The sequence below is a fragment of the Muntiacus reevesi genome, chromosome 4 (genome assembly GCF_963930625.1).
Source record: "Muntiacus reevesi chromosome 4, mMunRee1.1, whole genome shotgun sequence".
In the NCBI taxonomy this organism is placed as follows: Eukaryota; Metazoa; Chordata; class Mammalia; order Artiodactyla; family Cervidae; genus Muntiacus; species Muntiacus reevesi.
In genome coordinates, this window is record NC_089252.1 from 157,912,294 (window position 1) to 157,932,136 (window position 19,843).

General features: G+C 38.0%; 1 protein-coding gene across 1 annotated transcript in view; it reads left to right on the plus strand.

Moving 5' to 3' along the window:
* The window catches only part of PTPRR (protein tyrosine phosphatase receptor type R), a 264,879-nt gene that overhangs the window by 191,580 nt on the left and 53,456 nt on the right, over positions 1-19,843 (plus strand). The gene's annotated exons all lie outside the window — the stretch shown is intronic.

Sequence of the window (19,843 nt, forward strand, 5' to 3'; positions counted from 1 at the left end):
TTTCAATCTATGCCGCGTAGTGCTTGTGGCTCAGACGCTCAGTCATGTCTAACTCTTTGAGACCCATGAACTGTAGCCCGCCAGGCTCCTCTGTCCCTGGATTTCTTCTGCAAAGATACTGGAGTGGGTTGCCATTTCCTCCTCCAGGGGATCTTCCCGACGCAGGGATCAAACCCATGTCTCTTATGTCTCCAGCATTGGCAGGTGGATTCTTTATCACTTCTGCCACCTGGGAAACTCCATGCCATGTAGACATAGTTATAAGTTAGCATCCCTCATGTGATCCTTGATATTACACTGGCTTCTTTATTAGGATATATTTCATTTACAGATATATACAGTATGACAATATGAACACTAAACGTAGTTAATAAATCATTGTATTATAAATATCTAGGAATGCTCGTTGCTTTTAACTTATCTAGCTCCTCTCTGTATCCCTGAAAGACAATCAGTATTCTAGACTTGGTGTTTAATCATTCCTGTAGCTATTCTTATGCTTTTACTTAGTATATATATACCTCATATAAAGCATAATGTATAGTATATATTATAGATAATATGTAAATATATAAACAATGTGTAGTATAATTTTGCATAAACTCCATCTATAAAATGATGCCTAAGTATATATTCTTTTGCTTTACTGCATCTCAAATACCTAAATGTAAGAACTAAAACTGTAAAGCTCCTAGAAGAAAACAGAGGTGTAAATCTTCATTATCTTGGATTAAGCAATGATTTCTCAGTTATGATGCCAAAAACACAACAACCAAAGGAAAAGAATATGTAGCTTGAACTTCATCGAAACAAAAATGCTTGTATTTCAAAGGAGACTTTATAAGTCAGGGTTCTCCAGAGAAACAGAACCAATACGATGTGTGTGTGTGTGTGTGTGTGTGTGTGTGCATATGCACGTGGGCTTCCCAGGTGGTGCTAGTGGTGAGGAACTCGCTTGACAATGCAAGAGACATAAGAGATGAGAGTTTGATCCCTGGGTTGGGCAGATCCCCTGGAGGAAGGCAACCCACTCCAGTGTTCTTGCCTGGAGTATCCCATGGACAGAGGAGCCTGGCGGGCTACAGTCCATGGGGTCTCAAAGAGTCGGACATGGCTGAAGCAACTTAGCACACAGGCATGCACACATACATGTGTATTTATATAGAGATTTATTGAAAAGAATTGGCTCATGTGATTAGAGAAGCTGGCAAGTCCCGAGATCTGTGGGGTGAGCTGTCACACTGCAGATCCAGAGAGCTGACATAGTTCCAGTATGGAGGCTGGCAGATTTGCAACCCAGGAAGTGTTGGGGTTTCAGTTCAAGTTCGCAAGCAGGAAAACATTGACGTTCTAGTGCAAGGGCTGTCAGACAAGAAGAATTCTCTATTAACTGGGGAAGATAACCTGCTTGTTTTATTCATACCTTCAGTTGACTAGATGAGGCCCACTTTGGTTATGGAGGGCAATTTGCTTTACTCAGTTAACTGATTTAAATGTTAGTCTTACCCTAGAACATTTAGAATGGGATTGACCAAATATCTGGACTTTACTTGGCACAGTCAAGCTGGCACATGAAATTAACCAGTGCAGATACTGTCAGGCAAGTGAAAAGACAATTCAAAAAATGGAAGAAAATATTTGCAAATCATATATCTGATAAGGGTCTCATATGTAAAATACATAAACAACTTTTCAACCCCAAACTAAAAACATAATCCAATTTTAAAATGGGCAAAGGATTTGAATAGACATTTCTCCATAGAAGATTTGCAAATCACTGATAAGCACCTAAGTAGATACTCCGTATCATTAGTCTTTAAGGAAATGCAGTTAAAACCAAATGAGAGACCACTGCATACCCACTTCAGTTCAGTTCAGTTGCTCAGTCATGTCCGACTGTGACCCCATGAACCGCAGCACACCAGGCCTCCCTGTCCATCACCAACTCCTGGAGTTTACTCAAACTCATGTTCATTGAGTCGGTGATGCCATCCAACCATCTCAGCCTCTCTTGTCCCCTTTTCCTCCTGCCCTCAATCTTTCCCAGCATCAAGGTCTTTTCAAGTGAGTCAACTCTTTGCATAAGGTGGCCAAAGTATTGGAGTTTCAGCTTTAACATCAGTCCTTCCAATGAATACTCAGGACTGATCTTTAGGATGGACTGGTTTGATCTCCTTGCAGTCCAAGGGACTCTCAAGAGTCTTCTCCAACACCACAGTTCAAAAGCAGCAATTCTTTGGCACTCAGCTTTCTTTATAGTCCAACTCTCACATCCATACATGACTACTGGAAAAACCATAGCCTTGACTAGATGGACCTTTGTTGACAAAGTAATGTCTCTGTTTTTTAATATGCTATCTAGGTTGGTCATAACTTTCCTTCAAAGGAGTAAGCGTCTTTTAATTTCATGGCTATAGTCACCATCTGCAGTGATTTTGGAGCCCAAAAAAATAAAGTCAACCACTATTTCCACTGTTTTCCCATCTATTTGCCATGAAGTGATGGGACCAGATGCCATGATCTTAGTTTTCTGAATGTTGAGCTTTAAGTCAACTTTTTCACTCTCCTCTTTCACTTTCCTCAAGAGGCTCTTTGGTTCTTCTTCACTTTCTGCCATAAGGGTGGTGTCATCTGCTTATCTGAGGTTATTGATATTTCTCCCGGCATTCTTGATTCCAACTTGTGCTTCTTCCAGCCCAGCATTTCTCATGATGTAATCTGCATATATAAGTTAAATAAGCAGGGTGACAATATACAGCCTTGACATACTCCTTTTCCTATTAGGAACCAGTCTGTTGTTCCATGTCCACTTCTAACTGTTGCTAACATACCCACTAGGATGGCTTTAATCAAAACTATGGACAGTAACAAGTATTGGAAAAGATGTGGGCAAATTAGAACCTTCATATATTGCTGGTGGAAATGTAAAATGATGCAGCCGCTTTGGAAAAACACTGGACTGTTTCTCAGAAAGTTAAACCTAGAGTTACCATATGACCAAGAAATCCCACTCCTACATGTATACCCAGGAGAAATGAAAACATATGGCCACACACCAAAAAAAAAAATTTGAATGTGCCTAGCAGAATTATCCAAAATAGCCAGAAGTGGAAACAATCCAAATGTCCATCAACTGATAAATAAATAAATGCCATGTAGCCATACAGTAGAATATACTGTGCCATAAAAAGTAATGAAGTACTGATAGTTACTATCAATACAGCATGGATGAACCTTAAAAACATTTTGCTAAGTGAAAAAAGTCGGATACAAAAGTCCATATGTTGTATGATTCCATTTATAAGAAATGTCCAAAATAGGCAAATTTCATAGACACAGAAAGTAGATTCGTGGTTTCCAGGGACCTTGGGAAAGGAGAAATGGGGAGTAACTGCTAGTGCATGGAGGTCCTTTTGTGGCTAAGGAAAACATTATACACTTGACCATTGAACAACACAGATTTCAATTGCATGGGTCCACTTACACATGAATTTTATTTTCAATAAATACACGGATTCTCCTTTGTTGTTCAAGGGATGGCTGAAAAATTGATTATTGTGCTATTTACACAACACACAGACTATACTAAAAACTACTGAACTGTACACTAAACAAGCGAGCTTTCATACTTGAAGTTTGTAAAGTATACCTCAATAAAAAAGGAGAAAATATATAACTTTAATTTTATATCAAAGTGTTGGTTATTTCTAGAAAATTAGTTGGATGGTGCTTCTGACATTTTTCCACTTTATTTGAATTGGTTGAAATGTGCTAATTTAGAACATTTTTATTTATGGAAAAGGAAAGGGATGTATTTCCTACCACAAGTATAAAAGTATCCTTTACATGACAAATTTCAGTTCACTCTTAAAAATGTGTATGGCATTTTGCATTCCAGAAATATTTATTTTTTACCAGTCCATCTGCTCCTTGAACATCATAAAGATAATAAAGCACAGTATCCAAAGAACTCTTTACTTCATCTGATATGCGTGATATCTCTTCTTGGGTGAATGGCTATTCTGTTTTTAGGCTTATCTTGTGCTTACTCCATCTCACAGTAGATAAGAGAAGGCCCAAAAATAAAAAATGAATTATTATTAGTGGCATTAGATCAACAAATCCCAGTTACTTGAGGGGGAAAGGTTTATTTTAAGTTTTAGCAACATTGTTCAATCACTGTTTTTCAGTCCCTCAGTCATGTTTGACTCTTTGCGATCCCGTGGTCTGCAGCATGCCAGGCTTCCCTGACCTCTTCACCAAATCCTAGAGCTTGCTCATACTCATGTCCACTGAGTTGGTGATGCCATCCAACCATCTCATCCTCTGTCATCCCCTTCTCTTCCTGCCCTCAATCTTCCCCAGCATCAGGGTCTTTTCCAGGGAGTCAGTTCTTCATATCAGGTGGCCAAAGTATTGGAGCTTCAACTTCAGCATCAGTCCTTCCAATGAATATTTAGGACTGATTTCCTTTAAGATTGACTGTTTTGATCTCCTTGCAGTCCAAGGGACTTTCAAGAGTCTTCTCCAAGACCACAGTTCAAAAGCATAAATTCTTTGGCTCTCAGCCTTCTTTATGGTCCAACTCTCACATCCATACATGACTACTGGAAAAACCACAGCTTTGAGTAGACAGGCCTTTGTCAGCAAAGTAACATCTCTGCTTTTAAATGTGCTCTAGGTTTGTCATGGCTTTTCTTCCGAGGATCAAACATCTTTTAATTTCATGGCGGCAGTCACCATCTGCAGTGATTTTGGAGCCCCCCAAAATAAAGTCTGTCACTGTTTCCATTGTTTCCCCATCCATTTGCCATGAAATGATGGGACCAGATGCCATGATCCTCATTTTTTGAATGTTGAGTTTTAAGTCACCTTTTTCACTCTCCTCCTTCACTTTTATCAAGAGGCTCTTCAGTTCCTCTTGACCTTCTGCCATAAGGGTGGTGTCATCTGCATATCTGAGGTTATTGGTATTTCTCCCGGCAATCTTGATTCCAGCTTGTGCTTCATCCAGTCCAGCATTTTGCATGATGTAGTCTACATATAAGTTAAATAAGCAGGGTGACAATATACAGCCTTGACATACTCCTTTCCCAATTTGGAACCAGTCCATTGTTCCATGTCCAGTTCTAACTGTTGCTTCTTAACCTGCATACAGATTTCTCAGGACGCAGGTAAGGTGGTCTGGTATTTCCATCTCTTTAAGAATTTTCCAGTTTGTTGTGATCCACATAGTCAAAGGTTTGGTGTAGTCAATAAAACAGAAGTAGATGTTTTTCTGGAATTCTCCTGCTTTTTCTATGATCCAACAGGTGTTGGCAATTTGATCTCTGGGTCCTCTTCCTTCTCCAAATCCAGTTTGAACATCTCAGTTCACATACTGTTTAAGCTTAGCTTAGAGAATTTTGAGCATTACTTTAGTAGCAAGTGAAATGAGTGCAAATTGTGTGGAAGTTTGCACATTCTTTGGCATTGCCCTTCTTTGGGATTGGAATGAAAACTCACCTTTTCCAGTCCTGTGACTGCTGCTGAATTTTCCAAATTTGCTGGCATATTGAGTGCAGCACTTTAACAGCATCCTTTTTATGATTTTAAATAGCTCAGTTGGAATTCCATCACCTCCACTAGCTTTGTTCATATTGACGGTTCCTAAGGCCCACTTGACTTCACACTCAAGATGTCTGGCTTTAGGTGAGTGATCACACCATCATGGTTATCTGGGTCATTAAGGTCTTTTTTGTATAGTTTTTTATTGAGCAATTAGCAACATTGTTCTATAATTTATTTTATTTTAGAGGGTTTTTTTTAGTTGTGTGTTTTTTTTTAATGTGGACCATTTTTAAAGTCTTTATTGAATTTGTTACAATGGTTGTTTATGTTCTTACAATGGTTGTTTATGTTCTCTTGTTTATGTTCTGGTATTTTGGACATGAGGCCTGCAGGACCTTAGCTCCCTGACCAGGGATCAAACCTCCACCCCCAGCATTGGAAGGCAAAGTCTTAACCACTGGATTATCAGGGAAATCCCAGTTCAATAATTTATGTTTAAACATCTATTCTTATACTAGACATGACTGATACATGACCGTGTATTTACATTGGCAAGAATGAGACCATCATGATCAAGTGCCACTCCTCTTCACTTCTCACTAGCACAATGCTTCTAGGTAATTGAGGTGTTCCTTCCACCTGAGAAGTGATAACACTTTAGATAGAGTCCACAGCCCCAGAGTAACCCTGCAAAGTCATTTACTCTTCTCTGGCCAAGAGGAAACAACTCCCTACTCCGAAATTCCAAGGTGAAAGGCCAGTGATTTTAGATGGCCACCATCATCCTGGTTTATTCCTAGAACATTTGAACTGACCAAAGCCCATGACTGCATTGCTGGGTGGTGCACTTTTAAATGAACACTGAACAAACACAGGAATGCATATTTAAATAAATTACTGTTCCTGGGTAAACATTTGGGGAAGTTCTGGAGGCAGTAGATTTTCATAATTTTGACCAAGTTCATTTTAGGTAAAAAGAGATCATGATGGGCTCCAGTGAATGGTTTAAAACATCTGCTTCTTAGATCAAATAACTGAGAAGGACTTCTGGAAGCTTTCAGATAGGCTTTAAATTTAATTACTTTTTCAAGCTATCTAATTCCTTCCCTTAAATGTGAAACTTTTCTTTGTGAAATTTGAATTTTACAAATGTTCTCCTCCAGTGACTAAAGAAAATTTCAAGGATTTGGTATAAAGTAATGTGTTCTGAAAAATAAATATTTTCTGCCCCTAAAACTTCCTGTGCATGATTCAATTCCATAACAGACAGTAAAATATTTGAATATTCTATGTAAGTTTCTTTCCAAAGATGTACTATCAACATTCACTCTAGGGGACTTCCATGGTGTCTCAAGGGTAAAGAATTGGCCTGCCAATGCAGGAGACATGGGTTCGATCCCTGGTCCAGGAAGATCCCACATGCCACTGTGCGCTAAGCTCGTGTGCCATGACTACTGAAGCGCAAGTGCCCTAGAGCCCATGCTCCACAACAAAAGAAGCCACCGCAATGAGAAGCCAGTATGCTCAACTAGAGAGTAGCCCTCGCTCTCGCAACTAGAGAAAAGCCCATGCAGCAGAAAAAGACCCAGAACAGCCAAGAGTAAAATAAATAAATAAATTTATTTTTTTCATTTAAAAAAAGCATTCATTCTAGCTGCAGTCAGAGGTGAAAATACAGTCTTGCTACATTTTTGCAGTTAGAGTCTCTTACATACAGACTTAGCAGTGTCAGATATGTTGGTTTATAGTTTTACTTCATAGTGTACCACTGAAGTGTAAAATTATACCTTCATTGCTAGTTAAAACTTAAAAAGTAGTCTTAAACTAGAAAGCAGCTAATTTCCATCAGGATTGTAGAGTTTGGATTTTAAAACTTAGGTTGAACAACCAGATGTTGTTTAAAAAAGAAGCTGAAGATACCGAGAAGTTGTATGTTTTTGATGATTGGCATTTCAGCTGGGCCCTACAGGTCACTGTAATCGTGTGTCATTTCAGATCTTGAAAGAAAGTGAATGTGTTTAATTCAGCTGTAATGTTCATTACTAAAAGAGTGCTTTGGTAATTGGTTGCTTTAAAGTGACACAGAGTTATTAATTGTACTATGTTGCTGAGAAACCATCATTGTGTGACTGTGTCATGTGTGTATGTTTTTGTATATAAATCTGCTAAAATTCAAGGAAAGATATTTCACTTCGAAAACGATGATTTATTCATTGAGGCTTATTAATGTTTCCTCAGCATCATCTTTTTCTTAATGTATGAGCTTGGAAAAACTAAACTTGGGAACTAAAATTAGAGCTACCATCATTTTGTTCTTTTGTTAGAGGGAAACAGCCTCCTCACCATGAGTGACAGTCAAAACAATAACAAATGCCAAAAAAAGAGTAAAAAAATTAATCATACTCAGATATAAGACAAAGCCCTACTTTTTTTTTTTTCTTTTCTACCACCAAAATCACCATAGCACTTTAGGATATTAATGCTCAGACTTCATTGGTATTCATTAAGACTCAAACTAAATATCTACTGTAATGTTTACTGTACCTAGATAAGCTTGGCTTCTCCATTCTAAATTTTCAAACTCCTGTCTAACATGATTTCCCGCTTCTTTTGTTTTCAGGGAGTTGGAAAAGCCAGCAGAGCACAGTAACTACACATAGCCTTACTCTCACCAATTCACTTGCAACTATTTATCCATGCATATGACAAACATGTTGCTTTCCACGTGTTTAAGACTAGATGGAGAGGGAAGAGTAAAGTCAAATTCTTTGCCCTCAATGAATTCACACTTTAGGGTACATCCTTTCTAGTGAATATAGTATTACTAGAGACATTTTGGGGGAAAAAATTGTTAAGAGGATTCCAAGGAAAGAGACCATAGCAGTAGGGCAATTGGATCTGAAAGAGCTGGGGCAAACCCATTTCAGGCATAGAAAGCAGAGTTGTAGGTTGATTGACCTGCCAGGAGCCCAGTTCTAGGTTAGGATGCCAGAGGAGATGAGGCTGGGGAAATGCACAGTGAATAAATGAGAAAGCATTTTATGTCCACGGGCAGCCATGTGTGGGTTTTATTGTCATATTTTCAGTGTCTCAAACATCATATTGATGAAATCTAGAAGAAAATTTATTGGACTAGGAGATTTTAGAGGTAGGAAAGTTTGCTAGGAATCTACTACATAGATCAGAGCAAGATGTGAAGAGGGTCTTAGCTAACTCAATGTCTGTGAGCGTGAGTCAGTCTTCATGCTTCTTCCATGTTCCTTCCATCCAGTGATTTATCCAAACTCAGAGATTTTGAGTTAGTTTTTAAGACTTCTTGACCTAAAAAATAATCATGAAGTGAAGTGAAGTGAAAGTTGCTCAGTCGTGTCCAACTCTTTGTGACCCCATGGACTGTATAGCCTATGGGATTCTCTAGGCCAAAATACTGGAGTGGGTAGCCATTCCCTTCTCCAGGGGATCTTCCCAACCCAGGGATCAAACCCAGGTCTCCCACCTTGCAGGTGGATTCTTTACCAGCTGAACCACCAGGGAAGCCCATGGAAATATGCAAACATTCGATTTAAGGATGTTCATTTGCAGTCCAGTCTATAATGGTAAAAAACTGAAAACAACTTCTTGTCCAAAAACAAGGTATTGGTTAGAAAGAGAGAAGTCGTCAGTCATGTCTGACTCTTTGCGACCCCGTGGACTGTAGCCTACCAGGCTCCTCCGTCCATGGGACTTTTCAGGCAAGAGTACTGAAGTGGGTTGCCATTTCCTTCTCCAGGGGATCTTCCCGACCCAGGGATCAAACCCAGGTCTCCCACATCGCAGGCAGACACTTTACCGTCCAAGCCACCAGGGAAGCCTCTGGTATTGGTTAAGAAAACTATGATACATCCATCCAGTGAAGTACTGTGGAGTGTTTGCAATTAGGGTTTTAATAAATTTGAAGACACAAAACATTCAAAATATGTTTAGTTAAATGAAAAGCAAGTCATAATGAATATGCAGACAAAAAAATCTAGATTTTGTCATGCATGTTACAGGTATAATACTTAAAGGACAGATAGTTAAAATGTTATTAACAATTACTCTTAGCATTGGTATTATAGGATAGTTTTCTTTTTGATATCTATATTTTTAATTTTTATAGTATTGAGGCATTATTTTTGAATCTGAAAAAAGTTATTAATTTTAATTTTAAGGATAGGAAGTAAGAATTTTAAGGGCTTGTGGAATAAAAAATGGTCCCAACTGAGGTGACCACTGACTTTGCATATGTAATGCTGCTACTGACTCTCCATCACTAAGCAGCTTCCCGAGGTTACGTTCTTCAAACGTTTATCAGTGTATGCCGTATAGCTCCCAGACAGTCATGGCGTGGAGTGCAGTAAGAATTCCCATGTTACCATTATTAAGTGTTATAGTCATTCATTTATTATGTGTCAGTTAGTAGGCTAGAAATGTTTGTCTATTTTTGCTTCTTTACCTTTTATCTTGTGAACCAATTCCACATGTTTTATTATTATCTCCATTTGCAAATGAAGGAACCTGAGGCCGAAAAAGCTTAAGTGAAGTGCAAAGCGCTGACTGAAACTCAGATTCCAAGGTCAATGCTCAAAGAACAATGTAACGAGTTCAATTTATTTTTTTTACTGATTGTTTTGATTTTTACTTTTTATAATAATAAAAAAGGGTGTAGTAAAGTTTGCCTCATGCTGTACATATGTAAAAGGTCAGATATCATTGTATGAATTAAAAATATTTATTTAAAAAAAAAATATTTATTTAATTCCTCAAAAGGAACAAGAATGTTCTACCTAGTGAAATAGGTGCTTTCAAGTAGGGAAATCAATCATTTCTCACACCAAAAAATATTCTTCACATTATAAGATTTTTCTTCTTACTTCAGAGAAAAATTGATTTGTCATCTTCCTGGGTCTGGTGTCTTTCATACTTAACATATGTCTTTCCTTTGGGGAATTTTATTATAGACAATCACAATACCTAGTCATTCATTTCAGCTTCTAGATATTAGTAATACTTTATTTATGTCACCATTTAACTTTCCAAGAGCTTTGAATTTAATTCACAGTTTAACTTAGCATCCTATATCCTCTTTTGTTTTTAATTGCCTTTGTGATCCAGAATGGGGGTTAGCACTATATATAATTTATTTGAAGGTAAAGAGATGGAGGGAAACAGCAAACTATTCATTTAATATCATAACCCTTGGAACTTAAAAATCATAGAATCTGGAGTTTCAGAGAACTGTGGAGGCCAGTCAATCTAAAGGAATTCTATTTCTCTATTTCCATGTTTTTCCTTTGTTATTCAAATGAGTTAAAACTTCTTTTTTTTTTCATCTTTATTAGAAATCTTCCTGAAAACTAAATATGTGGACAAATTTGATGAGCAAATGAACTAAGAAAAATCAAGTTGGTGGTCATGGATCTTAAGGTCACCTTTACAATCAAGCATAGTTTATCAGATTTGTGACCACTGTGATCAAAACACATGATGAACAGATTGGCCTGAAGGTCTCAGACGCGAAACATTTCAGATTTGGAAAAGACTTCACTGTTCAACTTCTTGCTTCTCACCAAGTTGAATTAGATGTGTATACTGATAAAGACAGCTCTGAAAAAATCATGCTTATTTTTGACAAGACCAAGAAAAAAAAAAAATAAGATTGAGAAAGCTCTCAAAGAGCTGTTTGCCTTCATTCTGTACTAAATTCTTATAATCTTTTGATGCATATTTTTCCGTTCCCATTTCAAGTACTTTGAGATAAGCAGCTGCCACCATTTCCCACTGAAACGTAATTTCATAATCTAGTAGTTTCAGAAGTACATCTTCCTGGACTCCAGGCAAAAGGATCACTGTCTCATTTTGTTCTCTTACTCCCATTTCCATTCTTTACTGAGTATGAAATGAGGGACCATGCTTGAAGTCTAGTGTTCTTGGTGATAGCAATACCACAAAAATAGCAGCCATACGTGAGGGTTAGAGTCATGGTCACAATACTGGAAATTAGCTTTTCTGCCTAAATTTAACTTCTAAAATCCAGCATATTGCCCCAACTACCAGGAAAATAAATGCCTAGTTTCTGAGTTATTCCAACACTCAACTTCTTGTATTTTTAGCTTGTATTTTCTTTTCACCTCTTGGTCACTAGGAGCAGCAAGACAAAAATTGAAAAATCTCAACAGAGTTGTTTATGTTCTCTTGTTGAAATGAATGTGTAGCTCTGGTCCATAATATTTATACAAGTTTTCCTTTTTACTTAATTATAATTAACATGCTGTTTATTGCATTCCTTTTACCTTTCCTTAAGAATTTGCTTTTTCCTTCAATTGTTTGCATCGGTATCTTTTGAATTTCCTCCCTCTTATTTATTTTTTGGCATAAATAAAAATTGGTGCTACAGTGGGAGCTTGATAAAGCTTTTTATTATGTTCCCTTTTGTCTAAGAGCAATCATGAGACCTAAAAAAGGTCTAAACGGTTTGTCAAGAATTATGTTACAAAAAAAGAGACAAAGTTTTTAATAAGACTTTGTGTTCTTAGTTTTCCGCATCAGTTTTTATTAAAGGGCCAGATTTCCTTCAGTTATTTCTATGGATTCTATTTATTTTTTTTCTCTAAATCCTTTAAACTTTTTTCCTGTCCCTTAGTTTAAATTTTCTCTTAATATCTTGTATCTGTTTTGTCTTCTTATTGAAATGTCTTTCTGATTCTGGCCTTATGTCTTACCATTTGGCTTATGGGTCCTGTGGAACAGATGTACATTCTCTAGTTCAGTAAAGTGGTATTTTCTCTCTCCTCTAGACCACTAGTCAGGGATAGCTAGTTAAAAGGCTTCCCAGGTGGCTCAGTGGTAAGGAATCCACCTGCCAATGTAGGAGATACAAGAGATGCAGGTTCAGTCCTTGGGTCAGAAAGACCCTGTGGAGGAGAAGATGACTGCCCACTCCAGTACTCTCGCCTGGGAAATCCCATGGACAGAGGAGCCTGGCAGGCTACAGTCCATGGAGTCGCAAAACAGCTGGACATGACTTAGGGACTCAGCACACAGCTGGGTAAAACCTAATATTTGCATATTTATAAAGCACATCCTTTCTCCAGATTGTTTAGTAAATTTTGTTAGAAACATTGGTAACCTATTTGAGGGGTGGAAATCCTAGGTTACTCTCACCTTTATCACACTTCAAAATCAATTACAAATAGATTAAAAGATTAACTCTTTAAAAAACAATCCAAACTCCCAGGAGAAGAATTTCTATGGATTTTAAATCAGTGCAAGAAAATACAAAAGAAAAGAGTAGAATCTTTTCCTCTTTAATTTGTTTTAATATTTAATTTATAAAATTTAATGCTTGACTAGATGTAAACATACTTTTAAAAAATCCTTTGTAGTTTATGATAACAGTAAGCTATGTATATGCAGCAGATATGTCTGAGAAATAATTAGTATCTTATATCATAGAAATCTATAAGTACATTGATGCCAGAATATAAATTTAAAAAGAGCATGAACGGACAATTGTCCAAGATAAGGACCAATAAATGAACAATAGTCATATGAAAATGTGTTTATCCTCATCTTTAACCAAAGAAGTAAAAATTAAAACAATGTCACTGCACATACTGCCCATAAAATTGCAAAATTGAAATATCAGTTTAAATATTAGTGACATTATTTATGTGACTGAGTCATTTTAGTTTCTTTTTTTAAAACCCCTAAGTTTTAAATTTTCTACAATGAATATGTTACTTTTATAATAGAAAAATTAATACTTTAAAATAGATATGTATGCATATTTAATCTCTTCTCTCCAACTCAAGACATGACTAAGAAGTGTACACATTTGTAAGTTGATTCTACTGATTTTATTTCCTAATTCCTCTATATTTCAGTTGACATAAATATTGTTGATTCCTCAAAAATAAGAATTAACCGAAGTGGAGATTTTTCCAAGCTCATGACATCCTATGGCAGTATTTTATAGTTAGGGTACAAGAGCCCTCATGTTAAGGCCTGTGTTTTGTGGAAAGTGTTTTCTATAAGGTCAACAACCTGTGCCAGCTTGACTCCATAATTAAACTTTGAGACATGTCTGAGATATTGAGGTAAAGTGTTCTGGAACTGCTTAGGGCTCCAGGGACATGGATTTGCCATAATAAAATGAAAAAGAGAAACAGATTATCAAGAAGGATGTATTTTGCTTTAGTGACGAAGTATAGATTCTATCCATTGGTTTCAAAATGTTAAAGTTAATCTCAGTTAAACAATTTTTGAGTTTTTGTGGTGATCACTTAAAATGAATCCCTTAGAGAAGTATTAGAAGGTGAGAGTTATATAGAACTTTATTCATTACGACCCAAATTAAACACTGGCCAAGCATCTCCTTTTATAAGCAGTTTACTTAAACTATCTGATTAACTCTTATAATAACCCTCTGAAGTTAGTACACTGAATTGTTTATTCACAAAAGAGAAGGAAATTGAGATGTACGAAGTCTAGCCAGACCAAAAAGTCCGTCACAAGCTCATGCGAGAGGCAGGATTTGAGCCCAAGCAAGCATGACTGTAAAGATTAAATTTGTGACTTGAAAATTGTACTGTTTCCACGTTATGCTTCAATAATCCTAACTTTGGGCTTCCCCCGGTGTTTCAGTAGTAAAGAATCCACCAGCAATGCAAGAGCCATAGGAGTTGTGGGTTTGATCCCCGGGTCAAGATGATCCCCTGGAGGACGGCAGGGCAACCCACTCCCGTATTTTTGCCTGGAGAATCCCACGGACAGAGGAGTCTGGCTGGCTACAGTCCATAAGGTCGCAAAGAGTCGGACACCACTAAAGCGACTTAGCCGCAGCAATCCTAACTTTACTCCAACCACTGACCCCAACTCTACATAGAGCCCTGCACAGACTAGCATGGCCTGCCCACTTTACCCTGCTTTTGTGTGGCAAAGCAGAAAGAGCTTGGGTTCTATGTTCTAACATGGGTTGAATCTTTAGTCTGCGATCGTGTTCCTATTAGTTATTTCTTCACCTATGAAATGAGGGAAAATAAGGCCTCAGAGAGCTGCTCTGAAAGTTGCGATATCATATGTGAAAGTGCTTAGAACAGTGCTTGGCAAGTAGTAGATGTTTAATAAATAGTATTTGTTTCCTTTCTTCCTTCCCCTGCCAAACAAAAGTCATTCTTCCTGACCAAGTCAGTTTGCATGAAAATGCTTTCTTGGCTCTCAGTTTATCACAGAATCCTGACAAAAAAATTTTTTGATTTATTTATTTTTAATAGAAGGATGATTGGTTTACAATATTGTGTTGGTTTCTGCCATACATCAACATGAATCAGCCGTAGTATACAAATTTTACACATTAGATCAAAAGGACCTAAGACAAGGATCCCAAAGACTTTTAATCCTCCAGGTTTGGGCAGAGTATGCCACGAGAAGCCAAAATAGAAGCTGATATAACGCGATGCTCTGAATTCTCTCTTTTCTGGATTCGGGCAGTTTTTTAATACTCTTGTTTCTATGACTCTTGCTTCTCTTTCCAGCTCTCCTACATGACCCTGCCCCCCAGTTCCAAAATACATCTTACACAACAGAACTCTAGCTCAGACTGCTGATATGTGATTTCTCAAAGATGCTTTATCATTTCCTGCTCCCACATTTTTGTTTTCCTGCCAGACTCTGTCTCTGAAATAACTGTCTACTCAAAATTTATCTTTTATCTTCAAGACCCAACTCAATTCGTTCTCGTTCATGCATCTGCTCTGATCACTCTTGACGGAAGAGACCTTGCTTTCTACTAAACCATCACCTAATAGCACTGAGTGTCCCTCAGTTGGCAGGTTGCAGATACGTCTATGTTTTAGGGCTAAAAATGGACTGAACAGAATAATGGTTTTAAATGGCATCTGATCAGAAGTCCCTTAAGCCACCTCTCCCAGCTCCTTACTCAAGTATCTATGTAACCAATAAAGTCAAATTCTTACAAATATAGTAAAAATCTAAGGCCAATAGGCAAACTATTATCAGAATTAGGAATTTCTGCAATTTAAAGGTCAAGAGAACTGGACTGAGAAACTTTAAAAACCACTTTCCCACTAGAAATAGATTAAAATTCTTGGCGTGATTGTAGAAGCACCCTTTGCTCCTCCTCAACTACTTATCTCCTGCTCAGAAACACAGGCGCTCTGTCAGTCACCACTGACAGGCCCCAAGAAGGAAAACCTGGTGGGAGCAACCAGCCCTCTTATCAGGTAGGTGATTACTTTATGGGGTGGCCATTATGCTATCCCCCAATCCCTAATACAATGATTCAGAAGAGTTAAAAATAATAACGGGAACTGGAAAGCTTTTTTAGGAACATGCTCAAAAAAGGCAGATAGTCAATACTAAATTTTGAAGTCGAATGTGGAGGTTAGGGGAGTGTGAATTGAATCAGTTCAGTTCAGTCTCTCAGTCGTGTCTGACTCTCTGCGACCTCATGGATCGCAGCACGCCAGGCTTCCCTGTCAATCATCAGCTCCCAGCGCTTGTTCAAACTCATGTCCATCAAGTCAGTGATGCCATCCAACCGCCTCATCCTCTGACATCTCCTTCTCCTTTCAGTTGTAACCTAAACATGTACTAGGGATGTGATGTGAAATATGATGACTATTAACACTGGTCTGTGGTATATCTGTGGAGAAGGCAATGGTACCCAACTCCGGTCCTCTTGCCTGGAAAATCCCATGGACGGAGGAGCCGGTGGGCTGCGGTCCATGGGGTCGCAAAGAGTCAGACACGACTGAGCGGCTTCACTTTCACTTTTCACTTTCATGCATTGGAGAAGGAAATGGCAACCCACTCCAGTGTTCTTACCTGGAGAATCCCAGGGACGGGGGAGCCTGGTGGGCTGACGTCTATGGGGTCGCACAGAGTCGGACGCAACTGAAACGACTTAGCAGCAGCAGCAGCGGCAGCATGGTATATTTGAAAGCTTTTAAGAGTAGATCCAAGAGTTCCCATCACCAGGAGAAAACTGTTTTTGGTGTCTATTCTAGATAATGGGTATTAACTAAGCTTATTGTTAATCATTTTATAATATATGTAAGTCAAATCATTATGCAATATGCCTTAAACTTCTATTAAGTCAATGCTATGTATCAATTGTGTCTCAGTAAAACTGGGGGGGAAAGTCAGATGTGAGGCTAGACATAAAATTAATGAGAAATTATTTATTTAATATTGATAAACTTACAGTGAAACTATATTTATGAATCTCTTCAAACAGCATAATAGCTGAAACATATAAAGTAAAAATTATTAGAAATATAATGAGAAATAACAGACACAATTCTATGGAAGACTCACATATATATTTCAGGCTATGAGAAATCCAGTAGGAAAAAAGTAAGAAGAAAATAGATTGGAATAGTATTTTTAATAATATATCAGAAAATAATATATAAGGTGATAGATATGTATATATGTACATATATATGATATGTAGACATATTTATCAATAGATCCATGTTTAATAGCCAAGCCAGCTGCTAACAAAAGCATGTATGAAATATTTAGAAAATTTTATTATAGCTTTTGTCTCAAAGAAAACATCAAGAAATTCCAATAATTAGAAATCTAATTCATCCTGGTTTCTATGTACATTTCATGTACTAGATATTAATAAGGAAAATGAGTGGGCAAACAGCTAAATTACCCTCGAGTTAAAGCAAGAATTAAACTACAACTACAAACCATTTAGAAATTAATGAAAATGACAGCATTATATATCAAAACGTAGAATGACACCAAAGCTGCAACTGGAAGCAGATTCGTAAGAGGAAAGAACTGACATATTTTCATTTAATGAATTTTTTGCTGTGTGTTCTAATCATTTTCTATTTCTTAAAATTAAGCTCTAACCACTTCAGCGTTTCTTGATGTAGTACTTCATACATGTTAAACACCATTTAAAGGAAGTAATATGCTACACTGAGCCAGACTTGCCTGTGAGTGTCCAGGAGTCTCTGGCGGAGGCATGGGTCAACAGTGGCCTACGGCGGGGCCAGGGGCACTGAATACAATGGTATGACTGAGCGACTGAACTGAACCTGAACTGAACTATCTGCTTGTATTCTCTACTTGGATTCATTTTGGCTCGTATATGCCAGCTCTCCATTTTCCTGGGACAATAACCACTTGGCACCAAATTTGATCACCTGACACACACCTCAGTCCCCTTTAAATTTAAAAATTCTTTAAATACACTCTCTGACCTTGACCCTCAGTCAGTTCAGTTGCTCATTCATGTCTAACTCTTTGTGATCCTGTGGGCTGCAGCATGCAAGCCTTCCCTGGCCATCACCAATCCCCAGAGCTTGCTCATACTCATGTCCATCAAGTTGGTGATGCCATCCAACCATCTCATCCTCTGTCGTTCCCTTCTCCTCCTGCCTCAATCTTTTCCAGCATCAGGGTCTTTTCCAAAGAGTCAGTTCTTCACATCAGGAGGCCAAAGTATTGGAGCTTCAGCTTCAGCATCAGTCCTTCCAGTAAATATTCAGGATTAATTTCCTTTAGGATTGACTGGTTTGATCTCCTTGCAGTCCAAGAGACTCTCAAGAGTCATCTCCAACACTACTGTTCAAAAGAATCTTCTTCGGTGCTCAGCTTTCTTTATAGTCCAACTCTCACATCCATACATGACTACTGGAAAAACCATAGCTTGGACTAGGCGGACCTTTGTCAGGAAAGTAATGTCTTTGCTTTTTAACGTGTTGTCTAGGTTGGTCATAACTTTTATTCCAAAGAGCAAGCGTCTTTTAATTTTATGGCTGCAGCCACCATCTGCAGTGATTTTGGAGACCCCAAAAATAAAGTCTCTCACTGTTTCCATTGTTTCCCCATCTATTTGCCATGAAATGATGGTACCAGATGCCATAATCTTCATTTTTTGAATATTGAGTTTTAAGCCAGCTTTTTCACTCTCCTCTTTCACCTTCATCAAGAGGCTCTTTAGTTCCTCTTCACTTTCTGCCATAAGGGTGGTGTCATCTGCATATCTGAAGTTATTGATATTTCTCCCAGCAACCTTGATTCCAGCCTTTGCTTCATCCAGCCCAGTATTTCGCATGATGTAGTCTACATATAAGTTAAATAATCAGGGTGACAATATACAACCTTGACAGTATACCTCCTTTCTCAATTTGGAACCAGTCCATTGTTCCGTGTCTGGTTCTAACTGTTACTTTTTTTTTTTCATTTATTTTTATTAGTTGGGGGCTAATTACTTTACAATATTTTAGTGGTTTTTGTCATACATTGACATGAATCAGCCATAGATTTACATGTATTCCCCATCCCGACCCCCCCTCCCACCTCCCTCTCCACCCGATTCCTCTGGGTCTTCCCAGTGCACCAGGCCCAAGCATTTGTCTCATGCATCCAGCCTGGGTGAAGTAAGCCAGAAAGATAAAGACCAATACAGTATACTAATGCATATATATGGAATTTAGAAAGATGGTAACGATAACCCTATATGCAAAACAGAAAAAGAGACACAGGTGTACAGAACAGAATTTTGGACTCTGGGAGAAGGCGAGAGTGGGATGTTTCGAGAGAACAGCATCAAAACATGTATATTATCTAGGGTGAAACAAATAACTGTTACTTCTTGACCTGCATACAGATTTCTCAGGAGGCAGGTAAGGTGGTCTAGTATTCGCATCTGTTTAAGAATTTTCCACTGTTTGTTGTGATCCACACAGTCAAAGGCTTTGGCATAGTCAATAAAGCAGAAGTAGATGTTTTTCTGGAATTTTCTTGCCTTTCCTATGTTCCAACAGATGTTGGCAATTTGAGCTCTGGTCCCTCTGCCTTTTCTAAATCCAGCTTGAACATCTGGAAGTTCTCAGTTCACATACTATTAAAGCCTGGCTTAGAGAATTTTGAGCATTACTTTGCCAGCATCTGAGATGAGTGCAGTTGTGCAGTAGTTTGAACATTCTTTGGCATTGCCTTTCTTTGGGATTGGAAAGAAAACTCAGCTTTCCCAGTCCTGTGGCCACTGCTGAGTTTTCCAAATTTGTTGGCATATTGAGTGCAGCACTTTAATGTACTATTTGACCCTCAACACATGCTATTTGATAGTTACTCCTTGATTCCATACACCTAATGTTATTAGTAAGAGGCACTCACACCTTCTGTTCAGGACACAGGGAGCCTTTATATGTTGGAAGAACCACACCTTGCCTCCCAACAAGAGGGAAATCACAGAGAGAGGCTCAATTGTAATTTAGTATGA